General features: G+C 34.3%; 1 pseudogene; it reads left to right on the forward strand.

Annotated features, from left to right (window-relative positions):
• Positions 1-1,472: 1,472 nt before the first annotated feature.
• On the forward strand, positions 1,473-13,306 carry LOC120145290 (annotated as a pseudogene).
• The last annotated feature ends 2,326 nt before the right edge of the window (positions 13,307-15,632 follow it).

The raw sequence follows: 15,632 nt of genomic DNA on the forward strand, positions 1-15,632 counted from the left end.
TTCTCTGTAAGATTCATTTCACTAATTGTACAGCTTCGCAATCGCAATTACATTATTGGATAAATTGTGTATTTAGTATATAAACTATTAATTTAATACTTAAACTTTTAATGTTTTTAAAAATTATACTTAAAGTTTAGTTTTTATTTCGTTTTAGTATCACGTTGTTAAAAAATTTTGTTTTATTTTATTTTAATATCCCGTTCAAAATTTAATTTAATTTTTTAAAAATTAAAAGTTTAAGTATTAAAACGGACTAAAAATAATAGTTTAATTACTAGATGCACAATTTACCCTACGCTATTGTTTAGGATACCAGTGGTACTGGTTTATGAAGCAACCAAAGCTTGATATATATATATATATATATATATATATATATATATATATATATATATATATATATATATAATTATCCAAAAAAAAGCTTGAAAATATTTATATATTTTAATGATGAAAAATTTATTACAAAAAATTAAAGAAAATTAGAAAAAAATAAAACTATTATGCGAACTAATATATATAACTAAATTGTTAATTTATGTTTAAATTGGTATAATATGTAAATATTAGAAGTTATTTTTTAAAGTTAATATCAAATTGAATTATGTGTAAATACAAATATTAAAAAAAATTGTATAATTTTAAAAGTTGTTATGTTATCATTGTATTAATTATTTAGGAATAACGAATAATTAAATAATATTGATAATTAAAGAGAGTGTTATTTTCTTTTAAAAAGATTTTTATTAGTAGAGATAAATACAAAATAATGTATGTTCAAAGATAAGTTTCAATCTCTTGACATTAAATGCTCAATTCTTTTATTACAGATGTCGCTTCATTCGTGCTCTCCTTTAAAGTTATGAATTTAAGCACTTATATATTATTTTTTAATGAACTTGGACTAATAAAATAAATTTTAGAAAATAATTATTTTATAAAATTTAATAATTGAGTGATTAGAATTTTCTATCTTCAGCTGAGAAACTACTGCTGTAATTACATTGTAAAAAAAGTTAGGATAAACTATATATTTAATACTTAAATTATTATTGTTTCATTTCGGTATTTAAATTTTATTTTTTTAAATTCATACCTAACGTTTAGTTTAAGTTTCAATTTTATACTTAGCGGATAAAAAATTAACAGAACACCTGATTGGATATTTTTATTTTATTTTTCAATTAGGATATAGTATTACCTTATGGTGATATATCAATATTATCATTAAGTTTTTAACAGTGAAGTATTAAAATGAAACATAAACTAAACGTTATACATAATTTTAAAACAAAATAAAATTTAGATACCAAAACAGAATAAAAATAATAGTTTAGACACTAAATTTATAATAGTTTAGACACTAAATTTATAGTTTACTCAAAAAATAAAGGAGAGTTCCGTAGGCATATCAGGCTTGGTGTATATGGGCCCGGGGTAGCTATTCTGTTCAGCAAAGAAACGCGACCTCTTCTCTCCTATGACACATTCTTTTCCATTCTTCTCTCTCATAACTGATCATAGTGAGAGGGGGGGGGGGGAATACTGATTTCTTCTTCTTCTTCTTCTAGAAGTTTTCTCTCTGATTAATCCAAATTTCTGAGTTTTTTCATTGGAGAGAGATCAAACGGAAAACCCTAAGAAGAAAGGGGAAAAAATCAAAATTACAAGTATTTTTTTTAGAGAGAGAGAGAAAAGAATCGAAAATTAACAAGGCATGGGTCAAGCTTTTCGCAAGCTCTTCGATACCTTTTTTGGTAACACAGAGATGAGGGTACATCGTGCTCTCCATATTTATTTCCATTTTTCTTGCTTAATAATTGACTATTTCTATCTCCTTTTTTAAACTGAATTTTTCTCCATTGTTCGTTTCAAAAAAAAAATTAATTTTCCTAGTTATAGTTAATGACTTAATGTGGAATTGATGAAAATTCTTACTATTGGTTCTAGTTTGAAAACCATGAAAACAATTTAATTTTGTTAAGATCTCATCTCCCGCTAGATACTTGGTGATATTTTCTTTAACTAGTTAGTGAAATCAGGTTGCTGATGTTCAGAAAATTCAGCTCAATTTCATTTCTTTTTCGTTAAATTGTGCTAAAAACTGGGATCATCCCACAACGTAGAAATACCATTATATTGGGAATTTTTTGTTGCATGTAAAATTTGTAACTTTTTGATGTTTTCTGGAATGTATATGCATCGTATGAGACCTCCTGTCAGTCTTGTCAAAAACTCATTTTTAGTTGCTTCATGAGTTAGAATAGCAAATTTGGTGTTTTATGTCATAAATTCAGTTGAATTCTGCACGTATCTGCACTTCTCATGTTGTTGTTAGAAATAAAAATGTCTTGGCTTGTAAGTAACTGAGAAGTTAAAGTAGCTTAACTCACCATTAGGTACTAGCTGAGAAGAAAGTATATTAACTCACCATTAGTTTTCTTCTCCTTAGGCAAGACTCAAATTCATATTCCAACATGCACAACTTAGACACATGTTCTATTACTAATAGCATGTATAATAGATACCGTATAAGCGGAAAATTTAAAATGGGCAGACCTTTTCCCTTGTCCTTATGAATCTTGTGCCCAAGCCACTGGCTTCTTGTTAAGTAGCATATTATTTTCACCTTTCTGACTTAAGTTGTACCATATTTCTCGTTTCTTTTTATACCACACATGCAGGTTATTAGACACAAGTGCTGTTTATTTATTTATTTATTTCACTTTACTTCTCCATTCTTATGTGTAATTTTGTTGAGATTATTTAGGTTGTGATGCTAGGCCTTGACGCAGCTGGAAAAACAACTATATTGTACAAGCTGCACATCGGAGAAGTTTTATCAACTGTCCCCACTATTGGTAGGCAACGTGGTTTATAACAATTTGATTTTAGATGGGTCAAGTATATGAGCGAGGCTCTCGTATTTTTCTGGTTTTTTTGTTTTGTTTGTCCAGAGGAGCTCTTGGCAAGTTGGCAGTACTCATTTCCATTTTCTGTCAGTATAAACATAAATAGGCTTTTATAATTAGTCCTTTTTTTATTTGTTTGTCCTCTAGAAGTGCTGCTCCTGGATGGGCTAAAACCTTATTAATAAAAGTGGTTACCTTAAAAATAGTTTAATTTTAATGCCACAGAAACTCATAAAACTGTTCAAGCAGATGCTCTTGCATCTTTAAAAGGTATACGGATCACCACAAGATATATTATATGGTCTAAGGAAATATTGTATTCAATTTAATACTTTTTGACCTTGTGGCTTGCCTTCCTGATTAATTTAGACCACTTGTAGTGACATGCGTTGGCATTCACCAGTTTTCTATAGCAACATATGTCTATTGTCTGGGACAGAGAGTCCTTGCTTTTCTAGTGTTTGTAAAACAACTGTGTAGAAAACAGACAAGTCTATTATTTTTATTCTTGTATACATTCAGTAGAACATATACATATTTATATACAAATTATGCCTCTAAACTAGGAAACTCTAAGAAAGGAAACTAATCCTAGGAGATGTAATCCCTTGAAATAAGGAGTTGAAAAACATAAAATAATTACAGAATCTCTTAACTTAAGGGGTTGACAACTCATTTCTATAATTCCTACACACCCCTCAAACTGGTGTATATGTTGTATACCCAGTTTGAATGACATCTCATCAAAAGTCACTCGTGGAAGGGCTTTGGTGAAGATATCTGCCAGTGTTTCTTCGTCGGAATGTACTGCAGTTTTGCAACTCCATTGTTGACATCTCGTAAATAAAATGTCTGTCTATCTCAATGTGTTTCGTTCTATCATGCTGCACTGGGTTTTTTGCTATACTCATAGCTGATTGACTGTCACTAAAATCTCAAAATTCTTCTTGTCATCTAAGTCCAGTTCTGTGAGCAGTCTTTTAATCCGCATTCCTTCACATATTCCGAGAGTCATTGCTCTAAACGCTGACTCAGCACTACTTCGAGAGACAACAGCTTGTTTCTTATTTCTCCAAGTCACCAAATTACCCCAAACGTAGGTACAGTAGCCACTAACTGACTTTCTATCAGTTAATTCACCTCCCCAGCTTGCATCCGTATAAACCTTCACTGTTCTTCTTGATTTTTTCTAAATATAAGTCCAGCTCCTGGGGTAAATTTCAAGAACCTTAAAATTCTGTTAACAGCTTCCAAATGTTCTTCTCGAGGATCACTCATATGTTGGTTGACAATGCTCATGAGTATGCAATATCAGGCCTGATCAGTGAAAGGTAGATTAACTTCCCAACTAACCTTTGGTAGGTTTCCTTGTTTACTGGATTTCTAGTCCTTTCCTTGCAAAATTTCAAGCCTGGCTCCATTGGAGTTTCAACTGGTTTGCAGTCGAGCATCCCAATTTCTGCAAGAAGATCCAAAACATACTTACGCTGGTTATGACCAGCCTTCCTCGGACCTTGCAACTTCCATACCTAGGAAATACCTCATACTCCCTAAATCCTTGGTTTCAAACTCCTTTGCAAGATTCATCTTTAGCTTTTCTATTTCTATATCACTGCCAGTTATAATCATATCATCTACATAGACAATTAGGAGGGTTATCTTACCACTCGGTGTAATTTTTCTGAATAATGTGTGATCCGCTTGGCTTTGTTTGAAACCATTTTGTGTCATAGCCTTAGCAAATCGATCAAACCAAGCCCTGGGAGATTGTTTTAAGCCATATAAGGATTATTGAGCTTGCACACAGTTTTCTAGTGGCCTTTCTTCTAATCCGGGGGGGACCTCCATGTATACCTCTTCTTCAAGGTTCCCATTCAGAAAAGCATTATTATGTCCAACTGATACAATTTCCAGTCCATGTTAACAGCTACTGATAACAATATTGATGGTATTCAATTTGCAACCGGTGCAAAGTCTCTTGGTAGTCGATGCCATAGGACTGAGAAAAACCTTTAGCAACAGCCTTGCCTTGTATCTTTCCACACTCCCATCGAATGATATTGACTGTGAATCCACCTGCATCCAACAGCTCTCTTCCCTTTTGGAAAATCTGTTAAACTCCATGCCTTATTCTTTTGCAACGCTTTTATCTCTTCTTCCACAGCCTTTTTCCACTTAGGAGATTGAAATGCTTCTGTCACATTTCTTGGGATTTTCATAGTGTTAATGCTTGTGAAGGCCCTGAAATTAGACTGTAATTTCCCATATGCAACATACTTATTTATGGGATGAGCAGTGCATTTTCTTACCCCCTTCCTAATAGCAATAGGAAAGTCATCAAGATCAACAATAGTAGCCTCTTGGTAATCATCATTACCTTCTGTTTCAGCTACAACAGGATCCGAATCTGGTTCTTGGCAAATGCTAGGCTGATTGATTTATTCAGCAACATCTTTCCTTCTTCTTGAGTAAACACTGAGTTGTTCGGTTGGGGAGTTATGGTTTCAGGGTCATGTTAGGTGCATTTTTGTAGTGGTGGAAGGTGTTTTGCACGGACTAGAGTGTGAGATAAGGAGGAAGGTAATTCATCAGAGTTATTTAGGTTATTCCCTTCTCCCTCCCTAGGAACTGGGACAGTGCTAGCCGGCTTTGGAGAGACAGTAATAGGTAAGGAAAGGATAGGCTGTAAAGAAATATCGGTTTGAACAGGATGAAATTCCTTGCAACTCTCTCCCTGAATTTCTGTTCCTGAAAAATAAGGTTGGTTTTCAAAAAATGTAACATCAAAGACATAGGTCTTTTTTGTGGAAGGTGAGTAACACTTGTAACCCTTCTAACTTGAAGAATAGCCCAAGAACACACACTTTATGGACTAGGATCTAATTCCCTCTGTTGTGGATATGAACAAAGCTTGTACACCCAAACACCCGAGGAGAAGACTTGAGTTTAAATGTTTAAAATGGGGATACAGCTGAAACAGAACCTTAGTAGGAATTTTGAAATCTAAGGTCTTACTTGGCATTCTATGATGAGGTAAGTGGTTGTAAGAAGAGCTTCCCCCCAAATACTTAGGAGCATTAGCAGCAAACATAAGAGACCTATAAACCTCTAGAAGATGTCTATTTTTCCTTTCTGCTATCCCGTTTGGGTTGAGGTGTGACACAAGAAGTAAGGAACAATGTCTTTTTCCTTAAAGAAATACCAAGGGTTTTATTCAAATACTCACTCCCATTGTCACTCCTTAGAATTTTTATTTTGTGTCAAAATTGGGTTTCAACTTTTTGATAAAAACTTTTAAAGAGAGACTCAACCTCATTTTCTTCATAAGAAAACTCATTGTCCTAGAGTAATCATCTATAAAAGACACAAACCACTTATACCCAGAAATACTTTTGACATGATAAGGGCCCCAAATGTCACTATGGATGATGGAAAAAGGTGTTGTTGGTTTAAATTTGGCTTGAATATTGATTTTCTGGTGTGTTTGGTCATTTGACAAATTTAACAGGAAAAACAAAGATGGACTTTATAATGAACAAGTTCGGTAACATTTTGGAAAGATAGAAAAATTAGGATGACCTAATCTAGAGTTCCAAAACATAATTTTATTGGTATTGAGATCAGAAGATAAAATGGTTTCCTAAGAGCACTGGATAAGGCATGATTATGAGATGCTTTACCTCCAAGGGTGTACATCCTTTGCCCAGCTAGCACTCAATCACCCTCTTCGAGCCTGTGCCTGAAAAATGCAACCACCAGTACCAAAACACAACAGTAGATTTTTGTTTAATGTAACAGAATCACTCCCTTTGACTAGTGAGAGAGCCATCTGCTATTTGATAGAAAACTGGTAAGCTGCTTTCACTATATTCCTCCAAGAGATCAATATTTCCTGTCATATGATTGATGACTAATCTATATCCTTTTGTACCGAGGAAGCATATGGATTATTTCCATCAGTAGTAGTATAAGTCACATTTGTAGCTTGGTTGTCATACTGCTCAAAATCTGATGTTTTTTTTTTGATAAGATTGGAAGGCCTCGTTAAAAACCCCTTTTGGTTAAAGGAGCTTAGGGGTAAGCTCCTTAATCAGCGAAAGGAGGAAAAGAGCGCCTTTAAAATTTTATTGATAATAAAAGTTTACATAAGATTTAACACTACACCAAATTACTCACATAAAAACTTAACAACTACTTTCAACTAGACCTCTCGCTGGATCAGAAAATCCAGTGATAGAGCCTTACAGTCAACCTATCCCTTTCTTAGCTAAGCTATCAGCCTCCCCATTGCTTCAACCTATCCCTTTCTTAGCTAAGCTATCAGCCTCCCCATTGCTTGCCCTTGAAATCCACCTCACTGAATGAACCATACCATTTGAAAGAGACAAAATCTGATTAACTAAAGGCGAGTAGAAAGCAGGAGCCAAAGCCAGTGATTGAATCCATTCCACTACCGACTTGCAATCACACTCAACAATCAATCTCCCAACAGATACCCAATGTGATGCCAGAAAAATTTCAATGCCTTTTGAATAGCCTTTAATTCAGCTAGAGGAGGAGTACCTTAGCCAACCTTCTCTGAAAAGTCAAAAGTGTGCGCACTCCCAATCTCTCAAAATACCTCCAATACCTCCACCCGAGCCATCAAGCCTAGCAGCTCCATCAACATTCATCTTAAGAAAATCAACAGGGGGTGGAATCCAACGCAAGATATGACATACTTTGGCTTTGGATAAAGAAAACCCATCTGCTAGGGATGGATTACCAATCAGCAAATCCTCTTGAATATGAACCATAGGAAACTTGGCTAAAAACCATTTTGAAAGTCTAAATCTAACTGTAAAGAACAAAGACATGCTGTCAAGATTAAATCCTTCAAACACCATAGCATTCCTAGCTTTCCAGATTGATCAGAAGATAACACCCGGAATAAACTTCCAGATCGTCGAATTACCCCTCAACTCACCCCAGGAACTAAGCAACACTGGAGATTCTTGAGGAAGAACAAGCGAAATATCCCAGAAACTAGCTATATTATTCCACAATTTCCACACAACAAAACAAGAAATAAATAAATGTTGAACTGTTTCCTCATGATTCTTGCAAAAAGGACACTGAATATCTTCCCCTAAAGAAACACCTCTCTTAACCAACTCAGCCTTAACTGCCAATTTCTGATGTGCGAGTTGCCAAAGGAAAGCTTCCACTCTAGGTGGAGCAAAACCCATCCAGACTTCTTTTAGCCACAAATCATTACTCCATCCACAGAACCAAGAGATTTTCTGCAGGATTTTACCGAAACAAGCCATCTCCACTAGCAGACCAAGAAAGAGAGTCTTCCACCAGCTCTGACAATTTGTAATCCTTAAGTTTTGTCATCAAAGCCAACCACTGGTCCAATTCCCAATCACTCAGATTCCTTCTAGTTTGAAACATTCCACTCCCAACCACTCGATCCATAGCTGCCAAACTCAACAACCTCCCCCCTTTATTAATGGAAAGCACATAGATTCTAGGGAATATTATTTTAAAGGAACCTCATCTGCCCATACATCATTCCAAAACGAAATTGATTTCCCATTACCTATTTGCAGCTTCGAATTCGATCTAAGAAAATCCCCTATCGAATCATTCTTAGAAAAAATATTTGCAATGCCTCTCAAGATCCATGAAGATTTCAGAGAAGTAACCTTTCCAATAGACATAGTGTTCCAACAGACCTTTTGCTTGCTACATAACACAGATTTCCAAAGAGAATTTTTATCATTGGCAAATTTCCACACCCACTTGCCTAGTAAAGCCCGATTAGTAAGATTCAAATCAAGGACACCTAGTCCACCACAGTTCAAAGGCCTGCAGACCGTATTCCAATTTACCCAGTGAATCCTCCGCTTATCCCCTTATCACCCCAAAGAAAGTTAGCCATTAAGGAATTAAGCTTCTTTCCAATATTGCACGGCATTTTAAAAAGGGATAGAAAGAAGATAGGCAAAGAGGTTAGCACCGACTTCAAAAGAACTGTCCTACCGGCCAAAGACAGACAGGATGCTTTCCACCCTGCAAGTTTGGAACTGAAATTCTTAAAGGCCGGATCCCATAGAGCCTCTGTGTTTTCTTAGCACCCAAGGGAAGCCCCAAGTATTCTGTTGGAAAATAACCAACTGAACAGCCCACTTGTTCTGCCCAATCCGATAAAACTCTATCTTCCAAATTGATTCCAAATGCTTACTCTTTGCTAGATTGAGGTGTAAACCTTTCATAATGCTAAAAATCCTCAGCACCCTTTTTACATTCTTGATCTGATTAATAGAGGCTTGGCAAAAAATTATTAAATCATCGGCAAATTGTAGATGGGACAACCTAGTAGAATTTTCAGAATTCCCATAATGAAACCATGGAAATAAACCCCTCTCAATTGCTTTAGAAAGCATCAAGTTTATCGCCTATAATGTTAAACAAAAGTGGAGAAAGACTGCAGCTTGTCTAAGACCTTTGTTCATTGAAAATTCTCAGAAGGTGACCCGTAACAAGTATCGAAATAGAAGCTGTAGACAAACATTGAGTAATCCACGAGGACCATCTATTTCCAAAACCCATCTCTTTCATTGCTCTAAATAAAATGGGTCATTCCACAGTGTCGTAAGCTCTACGGAAATCAACTTTAAAAACTACCCCTTGCCCTTGTTTACTCCAGTAATCAATACCTTCGTTCGCAATGAAGGCGCAATCCAATAACTGTCTCCCCGGAATAAAAGCAAATTGGGATTGGCTGATGATATCCCCAACACAACCACTTAACCTCTTAGAATACTTTTGAGAGGATCTTGTATAGGCTACCTACAAGACTGATAGGTCTGAAATCCTCCACACTTTCCGAATTAATCTTCTTCGGAATGAGTGTAATAAACGCGTGATTAACTCCGTGTTCCCATTTTCTACCCAAATAAAAATCCTGGAAAAATTTCAATTGTAGCTCCTTTAAAACCGGCCAACATTTCTTGAAAAAACCCATGGTGAAGCCATCCGGGTCTGGTGCTTTAGAGCTATCCGAAGAAGCTATCGCTTGCCATATTTCTTGTTCTGAAACTGCTCCTCAAGTTTTGAAGATTGGAACCCTGATAACTTAGCAAAATCCAAGGATAAATCTACACCCAGTGTTAACTTAGAGCTATAGGATTCCTTAAAATAGGCCGCAATATGCAACTTAATAGTTTGCGGATCTGCGACTACAGAACCATTGATCTTCAAACTAGTAATTTCATTTCTTCTACTCCTGTTTAGAGCGTTAAATGAAAAAAATCTAGTATTTCTATCCCATCTTTAATCCATCTCGCCCTTAATTTCTGGAACCAAATGCTTTCTTCAATCCTATAAAACTTCCAGAGATTCGATCTGAACTGCAGTAATTGCCCCCAGTCCTGTTGGGAGAGATCCTCAGTTTGAGCCTTAAATTCAAGATCATTAATCTTCAATTCCAAACTGCAATACACTCAGAAATTCCATTGAACCTTCTGCCTGACCAACTTCTGATCGATTTTTTTGCTCCTTGTAGAATGCTAAAAATGCCCCTACTCTTTCTACTCCCCCTCGAAACATCCAAGGATGATTTAACCACATCCTCGAAACCTTCTTCCTCTAGAAGATAATTAAAAAATCTGAATGGTTTGGGACCCCAATCAACCGATTTTTCCTCCAAAGAAACGGGATTATGATCAGATAAAGACCTCGGTAACATGCTTTGCACAACATTAGGAAATCTGATGTAGTTCCTCTATCTGTTTCTTGCTAAAACTGCTTGAGGAATCATCTTGAGAGGCAATATGAGGCTCCTTTTGAAACCTGGACCGTGTGGGCTGCCAATCGGTGGTTTTCCGTGCAGCTTCCAACATTGATCTATCATATGGCCTGCCTTCTTACAATGTTCACACCAAAGGCGTTTTCCTCTGTTGTTTTGAAAATTTGAAATCTGAAATCTGAAAATCAGATTGAGAGGGGCTGGTCTGGGAAGTGATTTCGGATGCTGAGGGATCGGATTAGCCATGAAAAAAATAGAGTGAATAGGAATTGATTTAAAGAGAAGCGGAAATCGGATTGATCGCTCTAACCTAATACCATGTAGAAAACAGACTATGTAGAAAAACTGACTGTAGAAAACAGACAAGTCTATTTTTTTCTTGTATACATTCAGTAGAACATATTACATATTTATATACAAATTATGCCTCTAAACTAGGAAACTCTAAGAAAGGAAACTAATCCTAGGAGATGTAATCCCTTGAAATAAGGGATTGAAAAATAGAAAATAATTACAGAATCTCTTAACTTAAGGGATTGAAACTTATTTCTATAATTCCTACAGTGTTCATACTTAAGAATTGTTTGAATAAAGTGGTTGAGTTGTGTGAAGTCGCGTGTATACCATTTGTTTCATAATTTACTTTGTTGACCTTTTGGATTTTGTTTCCCTTTTCCAGAATTTGCAGGAGGCATATATCATTGATTAGTTTTGTGGTCTTGTTTCCTTTCTTCTATAATCTTTGTGATCCGTATCTCTTTTTTAAATATCATTGGCTCAATATTGGATGTTGTGAAATTTGGATACACTAGTTGATATGACACTTGAGTCTGTTGTTTTCTCTTCCAGGTTTCAACGTGGAGAAAGTTCAGTACAAGAATGTTACGTTCACAGTTTGGGATGTTGGTGGACAAGAGAAATTAAGACCACTCTGGAGGCACTACTTTAACAACACAGATGGACTGGTAATGATAAGCTCTCTCTCAAAAGAAATTGGAAAAAAAAACTTGTAATGTTTCTTTTGATGGATTTTGACCTTAATCTGTGCCGTCGTTGGTTACTTTATTTGAAAGTTACCTTTAGTATGGCCTGGCAATTATTGCTCTCTCTCAAAGAATGGAAAAAACTTTTAATGCTTCTTTGAATGAGTTTGACCCAAATCTGTCCCATTTGTTGGTTACTTTGTTTGAAAAATCCTTGTATATGATAGTAGACATATCCCCTTTTATCTTATAGCTGTCTGTTTCCCGATTTGCTTAATTTGTTTCATTTTATAATATTTTCGTTTTTGTCATTTCAGAGGGAAACTATATTATTGAAATTTGAGAGATTAGGCTAAAGTCAAACATTGGAGGATTTTATAAATTCCTCTGCTGGTTAAGGCTTTACTACCTTTAATCAAAACTGTTGTCTTAAGTGCTTTCGTTATGCTCTACTGATTGAAATGATAAGCACGTTCATACTTCTCTCTACTATATTCATCCTTGCAGATCTTGTTGTTGATTCTCTGGACCGAGAGAGGATTGGCAAAGCTAAACAAGAATTTCAGGTTGAAATTTAGAAAACATACACAAAACTTGTTAGACACTTGGGCTTAACTTTGCCTCTTTTCATTCTTAATTTTTATTCCAGGCCATCATCAATGACCCATTTATGTGCAATAGTGTCATTGGTGTTTGCCAACAAGCAGGACATGGTATGATTCGGTAGTGATTTAAAACTTTCTTTTTATGTATATAGCAAAATGCATGTGGCATCTACTTGATGAACTATTGAGCGCACATATGCATTAGGTTGTTTGAAATTGAAGTAACAATATCAACTATATTTTTGTGTTGAAAAAAAATTCTTGTTTTTTCATGTACTCTTTGGACTGGATAGCTGAGATGAATAAGGCAATATTGTTTCTCTCTTTCATTTGATTTTGATTGAAGAATAGAGAAATATGCAATAAGCATCTTTCAAGCTTTCCGGTTGGAATGAAAACTATCATTGGTTTTTGCTTAATTGTGCATAAACTTAAGCTCTTCCACATGTAATCTGTTTCATTTATTTGATCCTGTGTTCTTTCCAGAAAGGGGCAATGACCCCGATGGAGGTGTGTGAGGGATTAGGTCTTTTCGATCTAAAAAATCGAAAATGGCACATACAAGGTACTTGCGCGCTTCGAGGTGATGGCCTCTACGAAGGGTTAGACTGGCTGTCTGGAACTCTCAAGGAGATGAGAGCTGCAGGATATTCGTCACTGGGTTCATCAACAATCTAAGGATCTCACACAAATCAGAACTCAGAAGCCATTTCTTTGCTTATATTATGGCATTAAAGCAAAGCTTGACAATGAGGAAAATAATTGGTAAACACTTCATTTAATCACTTCATGTAACATCATCATCATCATCGGTACTGCAGCCTGTAAAACTGGAAATTAAACCTAGATATTGTGATCTTTGTTTGGTTAATGTAAAGCTGATGGAGTTAAGTAGGGTTGCTTGGCAATTGCAGTTAAAGAAAAGTGAACACCATTGTGTATATTAAGAAAACAGGTACTATACGATGTTTGAAGGAAATTGTTTATCACCAGAGGTATTTTGATTTATATAAAGGATTATTATCAGTGTTGATTTTTTTTTACAAGCTAGATTAAAATGGTGACAAGTATTTATTTCTTTTGCTTTATTAGATTTTAATTTATTACAAGAATATATGTTATAATTTTATCACTGGAAAACACTTTTATACTGATATTGTTCTAAATAATTGTTCTTATATAAATAATTGTTCTTATATACATGTCATGAATATTTACACTTTTTTGGATTTAGAAATATAATTATTATGATCGGTGGCCTCAATGATGCCTCAATCATGAAAGGTAATATTATTATGGAGGTTTTAGGTTCAAAGGTAATAATAATTTTATTATTAAAGTTTTAGGTTGAAGCAGATACGTTTATAGGGTGTAGAGGGTGTTGTTAAGAAAATTTTAAACATTTATCATTTTATAACTTTTTATAAGCACTCTAAAGTATTTCAAAGAAAATACTTATTATACATATAATTTTTTTCATTAATATTATATGTTTATCGTATTATATCAACTAAGAATATTGCTTTTTTTCCAACATAGGTCTAATAATCTTAGAAGTCGATTTTTTTTATTTAATAAATATAAGGTAGTATCTATTCAAATATGACTCTTAATCATTTGACATTGACTGTTTATACATTTAGTATTCATAGGGTTCAAACTCATGACTTTAATGAATAACAACTCTTTTACTATCGATATCACTTGGTTTATGCTTAAATAATTGTTTTATTTATATTTGAAAATTTATTTGAATAATAGTATTCTAAGTTTATTGGAATGGATAAGCAGTCAGAAGTATTTGCACATGATAGATTAATTTAATTAGGGTAGGGTATGAGATTGAGGTATTATTTTAAAAGGGGGCAAATTATATTATTAATCCTCATTCTATTATTGTTTTTTATCTTGGTCGTTGAACTATGTAAAATCATCATTATTGTTAATTTTTTTTCTATTTTGATCGTTATCTAAAGAGGATGTTGATATGGATTTTTTTATTTTTTGAAATTTCATATTATTTTCTCTCCTCATCAATAATCCACATGCCGTTTTTCTTATATTATTCTAACACACTCCCTTTTAGTGTTTACGATATTTTCTCATTTTATTCTCCTCTTGGTTGATCAAATAACATAAAGAAACATTATATGTGGATTGTTAACATTCTCGATGCTTTTAAGAAATTATTCTGCTGACAATCAAGCTCAAAGATAAGTTTTCTCGACCTTAACAAAGGTATCTCTACTCCATTTGGTTGTTGAAAAAGAGAGTATGTTAATTACGGGAGGTATCTTCGCATCCCTGGCCATGGAAGAGGAACTCAACACTCTCGAATATGTTCAATTGATGAACGAAGACGTCAACTAAAAAATAACCACGTATGCAAGAGATAACTTCTTGTTGTTGAGCGAAAGTATCACAATACTTTTTGGAGAACCCATGAAGCCATGACGGATAAAGTGTGAGGTAACTCCTACTCGATATGTACAATGAGTTACGCGAAGACATCTCAGCATTTTGGGTGGTGGTTTTTTTATGCCCTTTGAAGTGGCATAGAGTAATTTTTATTACCATCACAGAGACATCTTAACTTTATCAGTCGATGTTAAAGAGAATTATGGAGAAGCGAATGCACCTCGATGTAACTCGTGTCATAACCATTTTTTATAAAATAATTAAATATTATTTTTTAAAACGATTATGACTTTAATTTTAGAAAAATTGATGGTTGAATTGATTTGAATAAATGGAAAGGAGTCGCCATCGACCTTTGGGTTAGGTAGGTCGAATACCTAAAAACGTCTTTTAAAAATAAATTTAAGAAAAATCGTTTTTTAAGACAAAATGATATGCGTTACCAAAGATTCATTTAAATGGATTCGGGAGTCGGTTACGCGTGGGGAAGGGTTAGCATCCACAACGCCCAAAATTGGTACTGTGTCGTTTACACATTGTCGTAACTGGGGAAATCATAAATCGAATATAAAGTTAAATTATGATCCATTTATTAAAATTTGATTAATTTTCTTTGAATTAACTATTTAATTAGGGAAATTCTTTAACTTGAATAGAAACCTTGAAATTGCAATCTTCGTCGAAAAAGCTATTTCGACTATTTCTTATCCATAAAGAATATTCCCTCTTTGATAAAATGCAAATCGAATATAAATTGAATATTACATTTGGCATAAAATAAAAATAAATCGCTATTTAAAACATGCATTACATTGTTCAATATGAAATAAAATAAATTAATTAACTAAAATAAAATCCATTATTTCAAGTCTCATTTCGTTCGAACGTCGTATCGGATCGTACCACTTCAATCAAG

This window comes from Hibiscus syriacus, unplaced genomic scaffold (genome assembly GCF_006381635.1).
Source record: "Hibiscus syriacus cultivar Baekdansim isolate YM2019G1 unplaced genomic scaffold, ASM638163v2 tig00110893_pilon, whole genome shotgun sequence".
Taxonomy (NCBI): domain Eukaryota; kingdom Viridiplantae; phylum Streptophyta; class Magnoliopsida; order Malvales; family Malvaceae; genus Hibiscus; species Hibiscus syriacus.